This window comes from Polyodon spathula, chromosome 37, assembly GCF_017654505.1.
Source record: "Polyodon spathula isolate WHYD16114869_AA chromosome 37, ASM1765450v1, whole genome shotgun sequence".
Lineage (NCBI taxonomy): Eukaryota > Metazoa > Chordata > Actinopteri > Acipenseriformes > Polyodontidae > Polyodon > Polyodon spathula.
This window is the reverse complement of record NC_054570.1, coordinates 4,487,734-4,500,225: the sequence shown is the minus strand read 5'-3', so window position 1 is coordinate 4,500,225 and position 12,492 is coordinate 4,487,734. Positions and strand designations below refer to the sequence as shown.

General features: G+C 40.4%; 1 protein-coding gene across 8 annotated transcripts in view; it reads right to left on the bottom strand.

Moving 5' to 3' along the window:
• The window catches only part of LOC121304288 (NACHT, LRR and PYD domains-containing protein 3-like), a 50,491-nt gene that overhangs the window by 14,399 nt on the left and 23,600 nt on the right, over positions 1-12,492 (bottom strand). Inside the window, exon 1 of one of the 8 annotated variants that reach the window (XM_041235336.1) lies at positions 4,122-4,337. The exons of 6 other annotated variants lie outside the window; for them this stretch is intronic. The gene's annotated coding sequence lies outside the window, so the exon portion shown is untranslated. Of the gene's footprint in view, positions 1-33; positions 66-4,121; positions 4,338-12,492 lie in introns of those variants that run through there. One more of the 8 variants, XM_041235337.1, reaches the window with a different exon arrangement.

Below are 12,492 nucleotides of genomic sequence, written 5' to 3'. Positions count from 1 at the left end.
AGCAAGTTCAGTTCGCAGTTTGGACCCCCTTACTACAACAGTGTGCTGCCTTCCGGGAGCCTCGGTCAAGCACATCACTGAGAACGTGGACAGGCTCCTAGAACGAACAGGAGACGACCCGGTAGTAGTCGTCCACATCGGTACAAACAACATTGGAAGAGACAGACCAAAATCCCTGCAAAACAAATTCAGAGAGCTAGGAAGGAAATTAAAAGAGAAAACCAAAACTGTGGTATTTTCTGGTATACTACCCGCACCTTGCAAAGGACCATATGGACAGCTGGAAATAATAAATCAAAACCAATGGTTGAAGACGTGGTGCACACGGGAAGGCTTCACCTATCTTGATCATTGGACCACATTCTACAACGAGGACTATCTGTATAGACGGGATGGACTGCATTTAAATAACAAGGGAACCAGTCTACTTGGAGAAAAGATCCTCGAGCAGGTTCGGAAGCATTTAAACTAGAAAGGAAGGGGGGGAGAAATCAACAAAAAAACAGAAGGGAGACCGCATCAAAACAAGAACAACAACTCAGGTAAGACAACCATTAAATGTATTTATCTAAATGCTAGAAGTATCAGAAACAAAATTCTAGAACTTGAAGCTACTGCACTAACAGGTAACTATGATGTGATAGGTGTTACAGAAACTTGGTTATCTGAGAGTGATGGGGACGAATATAATATTTGTGGGTATACACTGTATAGGAAAGACAGGCAGGACAGAAGAGGAGGAGGGGTAGCGCTATACATAAGAAACAGTCTTGAAGCCCAGGTGTTAAACCTGGACAAAGAAAATAAAACCGAATCAATATGGGTCAGAATAACAGACAAAAATTCAAAAGGCATAATAATAGGAGCATGCTATAGACCGCCAGATTCAGACGGTGAGCACAATAATCTGTTATACAATGACATTAGAAATGTGTGTAGCAAAGGAGAAGCCATACTAATGGGGGATTTCAACTTCCCCCAAATAAAATGGGAAAACCCGGTGGGTAGCACGAAGGATGAAATAGAAATGGTGGAAATGACAAATGACTGCTTCCTAACACAATTTGTCAAGGCACCCACTAGAGGGGAGGCATGCCTTGATTTAGTCTTTTCAAATAACGAAGATAGAATAACTAAAACAGAGGTCAGAGAACCACTGGCAAACTCAGACCACAACATGGTCTCATTTGAAGTGCTTTTTAAAACCCCAAAAGTAATGACTAAAGCTAAGGTTTACAATTTTAGAAAAGCAAACTATGAAGGTATGAAACAGAGACTAACAGAAGTAGATTGGAGTAAAATAGAGAAAACACCCACAGAAGAAGGATGGTTGTTCTTCAAAAACGTAGTACTAGAGGCGCAAAACAATTACATCCCTAAAGTAGACAAATCTAAATGTAAAACTAAATTGCCAAAATGGTTTAATAGATCAATTAAAAAAAATATTCAGCGAAAAAAGGCACTTTACAGAGCATTAAAAAAGGACCAAAAAGAAAGTACACAGAAAGAGTACACAGAACTGCAAATGCAAGTCAAAAAGGAAGTTAGAAAGGCCAAGAGAAAAATAGAAATGAACATTGCTAAGGGAGCTAAAACCAATTCCAAAATGTTTTTCCAATATTACAACAGCAAGAGAACATTCAAAGAGGAGATTAAATGTTTAAGAGATACAAATGGCAAAATCGTAGAGGAAGAAAAAAAAAATAGCAAATATGTTAAATGATTACTTTTCACAAGTTTTTACAAAGGAAGATACTGACAACATGCCCCACATGTCATCCAGTTCCTATCCAGTTTTAAATAACTTTAGCATAACTGAGGCAGAAGTGTTAAAGGGACTAGGAGCTCTTAAAATAAACAAATCCCCTGGGCCGGATGAGATCCTCCCAGTAGTACTCAAAGAAATGAAAGAAGTAATTTACAAACCGCTAACCAAGATCATGCAGCAGTCTCTTGACACAGGGGTGGTACCGACAGACTGGAAAATTGCAAACGTAATACCGATCCACAAAAAGGGAAACAAAACTGAACCAGGTAACTACAGACCAGTAAGCCTGACTTCTATTATATGCAAACTTATGGAAACTATAATAAGAGCCAAAATGGAAAATTACCTATATGGTAACAGGGTACTGGGAGACAGTCAACATGGTTTTAGGAAAGGGAGATCGTGCCTAACTAACTTGCTTGATTTTTTTGAGGATGCAACATCGATAATGGATAATTGCAAAGCATATGACATGGTTTATTTAGATTTCCAGAAAGCTTTTGACAAAGTCCCGCACAAAAGATTAATTCTCAAACTGAACGCAGTTGGGATTCAAGGAAACACATGTACATGGATTAGGGAGTGGTTAACATGTAGAAAACAGAAAGTACTGATTAGAGGAAAAACCTCAGAATGGAGTGTGGTAACCAGTGGTGTACCACAGGGATCAGTATTAGGTCCTCTGCTATTCCTAATCTACATTAATGATTTAGATTCTGGTATAGTAAGCAAACTTGTTAAATTTGCAGACGACACAAAAGTAGGAGGAGTGGCAAACACTGTTGCAGCAGCAAAGGTCATTCAAAATGATCTAGACAAGATTCAGAACTGGGCAGATACATGGCAAATGACATTTAATAGAGAAAAGTGTAAGGTACTGCACGCAGGAAATAAAAATGTACATTATAAATATCATATGGGAGATATTGAAATTGGAGAAGGAATCTATGAAAAAGACCTAGGAGTTTTTGTTGACTCAGAAATGTCTTCATCTAGGCAATGTGGGGAAGCTATAAAAAAGGCTAACAAGATACTCGGATACATTGTGAAAAGTGTTGAATTTAAATCAAGGGAAGTAATGTTAAAACTGTACAATGCACTTGTAAGACCTCATCTTGAATATTGTGTGCAGTTCTGGTCACCTCTGCTATAAAAAAGATATTGCTGCTCTAGAAAGAGTGCAAAGAAGAGCGACCAGAATTATTCCGGGTTTAAAAAGGCATGTCATATGCAGACAGGCTAAAAGAATTGAATCTGTTCAGTCTTGAACAAAGAAGACTAATTGGCGACCAGAATATAAGCATAAAATTCTAAAAGGGATTGACAGTGTCCCTGTCAAAGACCTTTTTCAGCCTGAAAAAAGAAACACGGACTTGGGGTCACAAATCTTCATTTTCAAAAAGGGGCATTCAGAACAGAAAATGCGGTGCACCTTTTTTTACACAGAGAAATGTGAGGGTCCATCTAACTCTCCAGTAATGTTGTTGAAGCTGACACCCTGGGATCCTTCAAGAAGACTGATTGATCTCCATCGTTGGGAAAGTTAAGCTCTAACACTAAAACTAGAAAGATAAAACAAAAAGACAAAAATGAATTAGCAATGGCTATTATGGCAAATAAAAGTTTAAATAAACTTTGCTACCAGTATACACCAGTAATTTCCTCCACCCTGAAACGGTCAGTTTTTTTTAAGGATATTGTTTAATACAAATCTTTAACAATCTTACTTTTTAAAGATTAAATAGGCTGGTAAGTGTCCCAAATAACCATGAGAATGGCATACATGATGATTAGATATGTCAGCTAATGGTACCATTAATTAGTCACCACTTTCTCTCCTGCACTCTGTAAAGATGCAGTTGAACTCAAGAGCTAAAGAAATGTCTGTCTCTAGGGGTACATTAGGGTTGCGCTGGGTTCTTGTAACTCTTAGAACAATGGTTTTATGTGTCTGTTTTCTGCAGTTTCTTCAATCTTGATAGAATCACAGAACTGGCATTGAAGAATGGTCTAGGTCCCTGTGGCAAGGTGCCCTGCCCCTGTGCTTATTTTGTGTTTTATGTTGTATGTAGTGTTTTGTAAGTATTTATTGTGTTACTGTTGTTTGTATGTATGCATGTAGTGGTGTACGGGATATAGTGTGGATTATCAAGCACAAGCGATTTAAAATGTACCTTTGTATCTAGGTGCAGATTAAAGTGGGTATTTGTATAGGGGCACAGGGAGTGAACAATTAGTTCACGTGCAGACCGTGCTGGGATTCAAGTGAATGATTGATTTGTTTTGTTCAGTGTTTTGTTTTCCGTTCATACTTTTTTATATACAATAAACCAGTGCAACAGTGTATTCGTACCCCAGCACTGTTGTGATTGCCTTCCTGGTCTGATGTCATCATTATATCTTCTCTGTCAAATACAAACATCATTTTAGTATTTTTTATGCAACATGTGAATCCAACATTTTTTTTTTTAGTAATATTTTTTTATAATATAAGTTGTTTGAAGTATGCTTGAAGGCATTCAGAACAGAAAATAGGAGACACTTTTTTACACAGAGAATTGTGAGGGTCTGGAATCAACTCCCCCCAGTAATGTTGTTGAAGCTGACACCCTGGGATCCTTCAAGAAGCTGCTTGATGAGATTTTGGGATCAATAAGCTACTAACAACCAAACGAGCAAGATGGGCCGAATGGCCTCCTCTCGTTTGTAAACTTTCTTATGTTCTTATGCTCTTACACAGTCACACAAAGCTCTTTCCAAGTAGCAATAGACAGTCCCCCAGCCGCTGCTTGTTTCCATTTTCCCCACCCCCCTAAATATTAGATTGGGCCTTCTGTGATCTTCTGTGTCCAGTACAAACCTGCTGCACAGTCTATTGGCCTGACAGGACATGCAATCAATAGATGGAATAAACAGGTATTGTAACATAATGAAATGACCATTTGTGCACGGTGGTTCGTCCTACCACATTCTGTAGTGGGAACCCCACCTTCATCCCCAGACAAAAAATGTGTTTCTATCTACAAGAAAATAAATAAATAAATCAATCCTATAAGAGACCCTCCCTAAAACAAACAAACATGTTTGTCTGACAGAGTTAAAAAATACAATAAAATCGCACACAGACACATTTATAGTGCTCATCGTATTTTAAATGTATATATTATTGCGCTGAAATAACACTAAAATGTGTTTTGGGTAAGCTACCCATTTCATTATGAAAAAATATAAATCTGTACAGTAGGCCTATACAGTACAGTAGTAAAATCGAACGAATACCTAGCACACTTTTTACTTTAGCCTATGGGAACACAAAATAATGAATGTATCCATGCCTTTAAAGGGTTGCCACTGTTCTTAACACAAATAAATGTTTTAATAATAAATAACATTAATCATTTTTAAAACACCTTTTATGCAACACAGTAACACACACACACATAGTCAAGGCATTGTACAGCAAAGCAACTACATAATTGCACAATTCAAATGCCAGTGTAAAAAATATACGTTTGTCTTGTTTTAAAAATAGGTGTTTGAGATACCATCACAAAACACATTATTTGAATATTTAAAGCAGTTACTTACTTAACAGTCAGCCATCTCCATAATCTAAAAACATCTTATGATAATAAATGTTTTTTTTTTTTTTATTATTATTTTCTAACTGAATATATATTCCAAATCCAACTACCATTTGCAGTTGCGTTAACAAATTGTACAGCACGAAATTCAGTCACATGCAATGCATTGCATTTCAGAAAGATTTGGTGTTGCAAAAAACACTCAAATTATTTCATTTTCTCAAGGTTACTGACGATAACATTTTAGGCTTTCTACTTTTCCGCGTTTAATTTTTCGATCCCTTCCTGCCTTAGTTTAAAGCCGTGGTTAGCGTGGTTTAATCATCTCTGGTTTTAATTAAACTGCTTTACTATCACTGTGGGGAAGGCATAGTTACTACAATGTGTTACACACTGCTTGTTTAATAAGTTACAGACCTTTTGTCTGCAGAAAAACAACATTTTATCAAACCTTAGTTTACTGTACTATAGTTGATCCAGCAACCTGAAGAATTATCCAAATGACGCAAATAGCCAGCAAAGCTCCATTGTCATAAAAGTCTGGATTGCTAATTTATTTTATATTTTCTTTTATTTTGTTTTAGTCAAATAAAATACTTGCTATAGCCGACTGACAGTCCAGATATCGACCACGCTGAAGTTGGTGACAAAGTGGTTGATAGTGTGCAGCTGATCACAGAAGACAGACAATTGCAATCCTGGTGAAAAACGTTTGTTCATTTTTATTCCTTAAATCCAGTGCCTGACGGCAAAACAAACAGTAAATAATAATGCTGGTAAGTAAAAAAAATAGTCCCGTTATTGTTTCCCCACATTAAACACAAAACACATACACAAGTCAGTTTAGTGCGTGAATCAGTTCAAATATGTTCAAATTAACTTTGTTCTTGGCTAATCAGCTGTTCTAGTGACCAAACTGCTTTCTTTGTGTTTTGCTGTTTGCAGTTAGAAGGAAGAAAGTAGCGATTTACAACTGAATGCTTGTTGCTGATGTAACTACATTACTGGTTGAAGGAATTAAGTTTCTAAAGTGTTCAGAGCTGTGGTTGATTAAATAACGTGTAAACTGGACTAGCTCTAGACCTGCAGGACAGTATAAATTGGCAAACAAGTGTCTTAGAACGCCAGCCTTTCTAAGCTCCAGCCGTCAAAGGGCCACACGTCCAAGGGCAGTCCGAGCTGTGGCAGTCAGAGTGAGGACCTTTTCTAAATCACTCCCAAAAGCTAGTAGATGCCTCATTCCAACTCTTAACATTACAAAGGTGGTGTTTTAATCTGCTGATCTACTGTTTTTGATTAGTACCAGGCGAATGTGGTTACATTGAATAGAGGATGATTTGCAATTTGACTGGTTTCCACATAGCTTTTTGTAGTTGTGTGATCCTATTGAAGTGCACTGAAATTATTGTATTGCTTAAGTATTGTCTTTAGCGCATTTTAGCAGCTGTTAACCAATTCCCTTGCAAAGTAAGGGTGGAGCTTAGTTAAGTTGAGTGAATCTACTAGTGGTCAGTCTACAGATAACCAGTCAGAGGCAGATAGTTGGTATAATAGACATCTAGCCTATTTGTGCGCCAGCACGAAGCAGCAGCCAAAGAGCCTCTCTACCAAAGAGCTGGGAGTCTAGCTGTAGGAGTCCAGCAAGGAGAGACCTGTGAGGAGAGGCTGTTGGAGAAAATCTGAAACTAGCAGCGCTCTGGAAGATGCCAACTACTGGACAAGTCTGTACTCTTCCCCCACCGCTCCTGCTCCCAATACTACTGTACCTGTCTGTTTCACCTGTCCTGCTATGACTGTCTCTCACATCCCCGCTATTCTGTCCTCTCACTAACCTCATCCCTCTGCCTCTCCCCCACTCCCACTCTCTTCCCTCCCGCACTCTCTCTGGTGTCCTCTGGAACTGTCACTGTTCTGCTAACAATGCTTATTTCATCTCTGCCTTTGCCTCCGACCTCTATCGATTTCCTTGCTCTCACTGAAACCTGGCTCTCTCCTGATAACACTTAAACTCCAGCTGCCCTGTCCTCGCTCCATGTCCTGTCCCATACTCTGCGTCTCACTGGACAGGGAGGTGGGACTGGCCTTCTCGTTTCTCCCTCCTTACACTTTTCTGTCCCCTCTGACCTCTCCTCACTCTCTGTAAACACACTTGAATTGCTGTCCAACTAACCTCTCCTTGTCAACTCCTGCTAATTGTGTTGTACTGTCTCCCTGGACCTCACTCACTTTTTCGATTACCTCAACTATCTCCTCTCCTCCCTCCCCTCTCTGTCTACCCCAACTGTCCTGTTAGGTGATTTCAATATCCATCTCTCCAACCCCACTCACTCTGCCAGATTCCTCCCTCTTCTTCAACTTCACTCTCTCCATCCCCTCCTACCCACAAAGCTGGCAGATAACTGGACCTCACCTTCTCCAGGGCCTGCTGCCCCTCCACCCTCTTTTTTTCTCTGTCTCTTCCCTCTCAAACTACTCCACATACCCCCACTGTCACCTCCTGCTGTAACCTGTGCTCTCTGCCTCCTATCAACTCCTTTTCCCAACTCTCTGTAGACTCTACGACCTCCACCCTCTTCTCCTCCCTCACCTCCCAACCTGCCCACCCCAACCCTGCCTCTCCCCTGTGCTCCACTCAGCAAGAACCAAACTGCGCTCTGCTGAAAAGAAATGGAAGAGAACCAAACTCCCTGCTGCCCTAGACCTCTACCGCTCCCTCCTCTCCTCTTTCTCCTCTACTCTCTCATCTGCCAAACGCTCCTATTTCCAATCTATTATCCTCCACTAACAACCCCCGGAAATTATTCTCTACTTTTTCCTCCCTCGTCAACCCTACCCCCCTCCTATCTCCTCTGATGAAAGTGCCTCTTTCTTCTACTCTAAAATCTCTGATATCCGCAAACTAACACCTCTCCCTCCCATGTCAACACCACCCAACACCAATACCCTCTGTCTCCCCTAACTCACCTCACCTCAAACCCACTACGTGTGCCCTGGACCCCCTCCCCACTCACCTCTTTCAAGCTGCTGCTCCTGTGCCACTCCGCTTCATCTCCTCCCTTCTTAACACCTCTCTCCTCTCTGGCCTCTTTCCCTCTGCCCTCAAACAAGTCTCTATCAACCCCTTCTTTAAAAGACCTATCCTCAACCACATCTCCCTTGTACACTACTGTCCTGTCTCCCTCTTACCCTTCCTCTCAAACTCTCGAGCAGGCAATACACCACCAGATCTCTGCTCGACCCCTTCCAATCTGGTTTCCACTCTGCTCACTCCAATGAAACTGCTCTCCTGTCTGTCACCAACTCGCTAAACTTTGCCCGTGCTGCCTCTCTCTCTCTCTCCTCTGTCCTAATTCTCCTCAATCTCTGCTGTCTTTGACACTGTCAATCACTCTATTCTCCTATCCTCTCTCGCTGACCTGGGAATCTCCGGCACTGCTCTGGCCTGGTTCTCCTCCTACCTCTCCAACCGCACATACCAGGTAACCTGGCATGACTCAACCTCCACACCTCACCCTCTCTCAACAGGAGTCTCCCAAAAATCAGTCTTGGGTCCTCTCCTGTTCTCTCTCTACACCCGCTCCCTGGGCCCCCCTCGTCTGTCAGTCCTGGTCCTCCAAAGCAGTAAGAAGTGGAGGGGGAGACTGGAGTGGTAGGGGAGAACATAGAGATGGACAGACAGACGATAAGGATGACCTCTCTGAACTAGTGGAGTTTGAGTTGTTTTTAATAGAGTAAAAAGTGTGCAGTTCTGGTACTGCACGCAGGCAATCTAGAAAATAAAAAAGTACATTATAAATATCATATGGGAGATTCAGTCTTGAAAATGAAGAAAGGAATCTATGAAAAATGACAGTGTGGACGCTAGGAGTTTATGTTCTGTGGATATCCACTTCCTTCATCTAGACAATGTGGGGAAGCTATAAAAAAGGCTAACAAGATGCTCGGATACATTGTGAAAAGTGTTGAATTTAAATCAAGGGAAGTAATGTTAAAACTGTACAATGCACTAGTAAGACCTCATCTTGAATATTGTGTGCAGTTCTGGTCACCTCGCTATAAAAAAGATATTGCTGCTCTAGAAAGAGTGCCCTACCCCCCAAACTTAAAAGGCATGTCTTATGCAGACCCCCTAAAAGAATTTTCTGTTCTCCTTTCCTCTGGAATATACCATGCTCTCTCCCTCCTCTGACCACCTTTCAGCGCCTCCTCAAGACACACCTCTTCAGACAACACCTGTAAAACTCAACTCTTCCCTTCTGGACAATATAGCACTCTGACTTGCACTTTATCTGCTCCCTATTTTACTGTATTTAATCCTGCACTTAACCCAATCTGTAGTATTTTGTATTTCACCTGCACTCATATCTAACCCTGATGTGTATCTCATACCTGTCCTGTCAACGCTAAGGATACCTCCTGGAGGCACTTTCTGGACCTCCAGTGCAGTTTTGGGAGCCCTCCTTTCAACCCCCCCCCCCCTATCAATGCAATACTAACAGCACACCGACGGGTAAGGACAGAACTTAGACTATAGTGTAACCTGTCAGAACAGGAACGAGTGGGAGTTTACACAGTCGCCTGAGAGGCAATGGGTTGGGCGGGGACGGGAAGTTGTAAGATAGAGGAAAAGCTAATGATAAATCTGGTAGTGTACAACGCTCGTATGATGATATCTAACCTGGCATCGGCGAGGATTCGACAATTTGTGCATCTGCAATGTCCCCACTTATATGTCCCTGTTTTACTCTATTTAATCCTGCACTTCACCCTGTAGGTATTTCACCTGCACTCATATCTAACCCTGATGTAATTATCAACACTGTAATTCTATATATGTATTTTTTGTGTAAAGTCACCCTGGGTAATAATAACAATAAGTAATAATAATAATAATAAATCTAATCTACTCTCCTCCTGGCAATCGGCGAGGATCGCGATCGACCTCCTGGAACTCTTTTCGGGCAGGCGGTGGTCCCCCGTCCAAAGGGGAGCAAATGGAGCAATAAAGATGATGCCATTAGGCATAACACAATGCCTTTCGATGGATGAGTTTTGGGGCAACCTTGTCCCCAATTACGGTTTGCTTATTAAAAAACAAGACGTATTTGGATAGAGGAGGCAATTCACTTTCTGGGGATACCCAGACATTTAGTGAGCAAAGGGGATAAGGGGGTGTAAATGGGGCAAGTAAGCCACATTTTTTGGGTCCCTCTCTCCCCACATTTTAGCTTACTCCTTAAAATCTTTCTATGTTTTTAAAGAAGAGGCGATTATCTCGAATGATACCAAGATCTCTAGGTAACAAAGCTTCTAAGTGGGTCAAAACTTTAAAAGAATGACACCCCCCCTGTAATTTCGGGAACAAGTAACCAACTTCAGCGTAGTCGGAAATCATACCTACTCTGGTCATTTTTGAATCCCTGTAAAGTATAAATATTTTTACAAGCATACACTTATTGCATACGCTTGGTTATTAATGAATAATTGTGAAACAGGTTGACCAATACAAATTGTTGAGTTAGAGAAATTAAACTGAACTTTTACTTTCTGTTGGCACATACCCACACATTGGCACAAATCACCAAAGCGTCAGATGAGCAATAGTGGGGAGATTTTTTTTTTTTTTACTTCATTGTAAATGCAATGATATTATGATTTATAAAAAAAAAAAAAAAATATATATATATAAAATTTTTAAATAGATATAGAAAATGATGCAAGTCAGATCTTAGATCAAAATATAGGTATGCAGTGTCAAACTTTTAAAGTTTTAGAATAGAATGCAAGTCATCAGTTGGCAAGAGAAAATGCCCAATTTTGCCAAAAAGTCAGGACATCTGGGAGTGGTCTTAAAAATGGGACTGTCGAGAGCAAAACAGGGCCTGATTCATAATGCCTTTTAAAGGTTTGCTTATTGCAACTGTTTAAAACATGCTTAAATTGATTGAACAGTTCTTAAATTGATGCAACTGTTGCAATTGCTGTCAGCTTAGTACATCTCATTATATTTGCACGCCCTCATTTGCATCTCCACCCGATGTTTTGTGAATTTCTGCAGGAACGCCCATAACTATATATTTATCTGAGGACGAAGCGCAAAGAAAAACTGCTGTGGCAAAGCATTCCCTAAAAAGTTGCCAACAGCATTGGCACTTGTTTAGTACATTTCACCCTTGACTTTGACCCATTTGCAACTATTGCGACAGATGCAACATGTTAGTACATCTACCCTTGAATCTTTACATTGATTTTACCACTGCATCTACTAAAAGTTAAAACCTTACAGTACCAATACTTATTGGATTTTTCTTGATGCTTTCTATTTGCACATAAATACATTGCTACTATACAATATAGCCACCTTTTTCAGACAGCCCATGTGGTGCGGATTTGCGATTCCCACATTTAATCTTACTTAAATACAGTACACAATAATTTAGTGCCAATAACAAAAAACGATATATATGCATGTGACAGAAATACAATGAATCTTGGTTGTATATCTCCCTCCCTACCTGTAAGGGCGCTAAGCAGTGACGACAGAGTTCTTAGGGATAGGCTGACCTTACTGGCAGCAGAATGTAAAGGCAGCTGCAATCCTATACCAAGGGGTCATAAGTGACAGCATATAAGCGGGACAGAGTATCGTAATCTGTTCCTTCGCATTGGTCTGTAGTGAATAGAACCAGAAGGACAGTATATTGCAAGTATAGTTACTTGAAATCGTGATTGTTGTGTTTTTGTTTGTGTGCAATTGTCTCGACTTGTCTTGTACGTTACCAGACAGTTAACACGGTTCCAGGGGCCAGCACGAAACCGGACATCACTGCACCTTTCTCACAAATATATAAATGTATCACCCCACCACAAGCATTACTGCACGCATCCAGGACTGGTGACCGTGTTTGTGTTGCCACAGTGCAATATTAATATACACATGTAGATACAATTATATGAAGTTCACATTCCTGTCAAGTCCTAATTAAAATTATATATAAGACTCCTCTCACTTACCCCTACATAAATAGGCCTTGCACCTAACAGTAAGGGCCCTGGATTCTTATCTATATTCTCAGAACCAATGGTCCTTTTGTTTTTGCACACTGTTACCAGACAAACTATCACTTCTTCTTTAGCGAT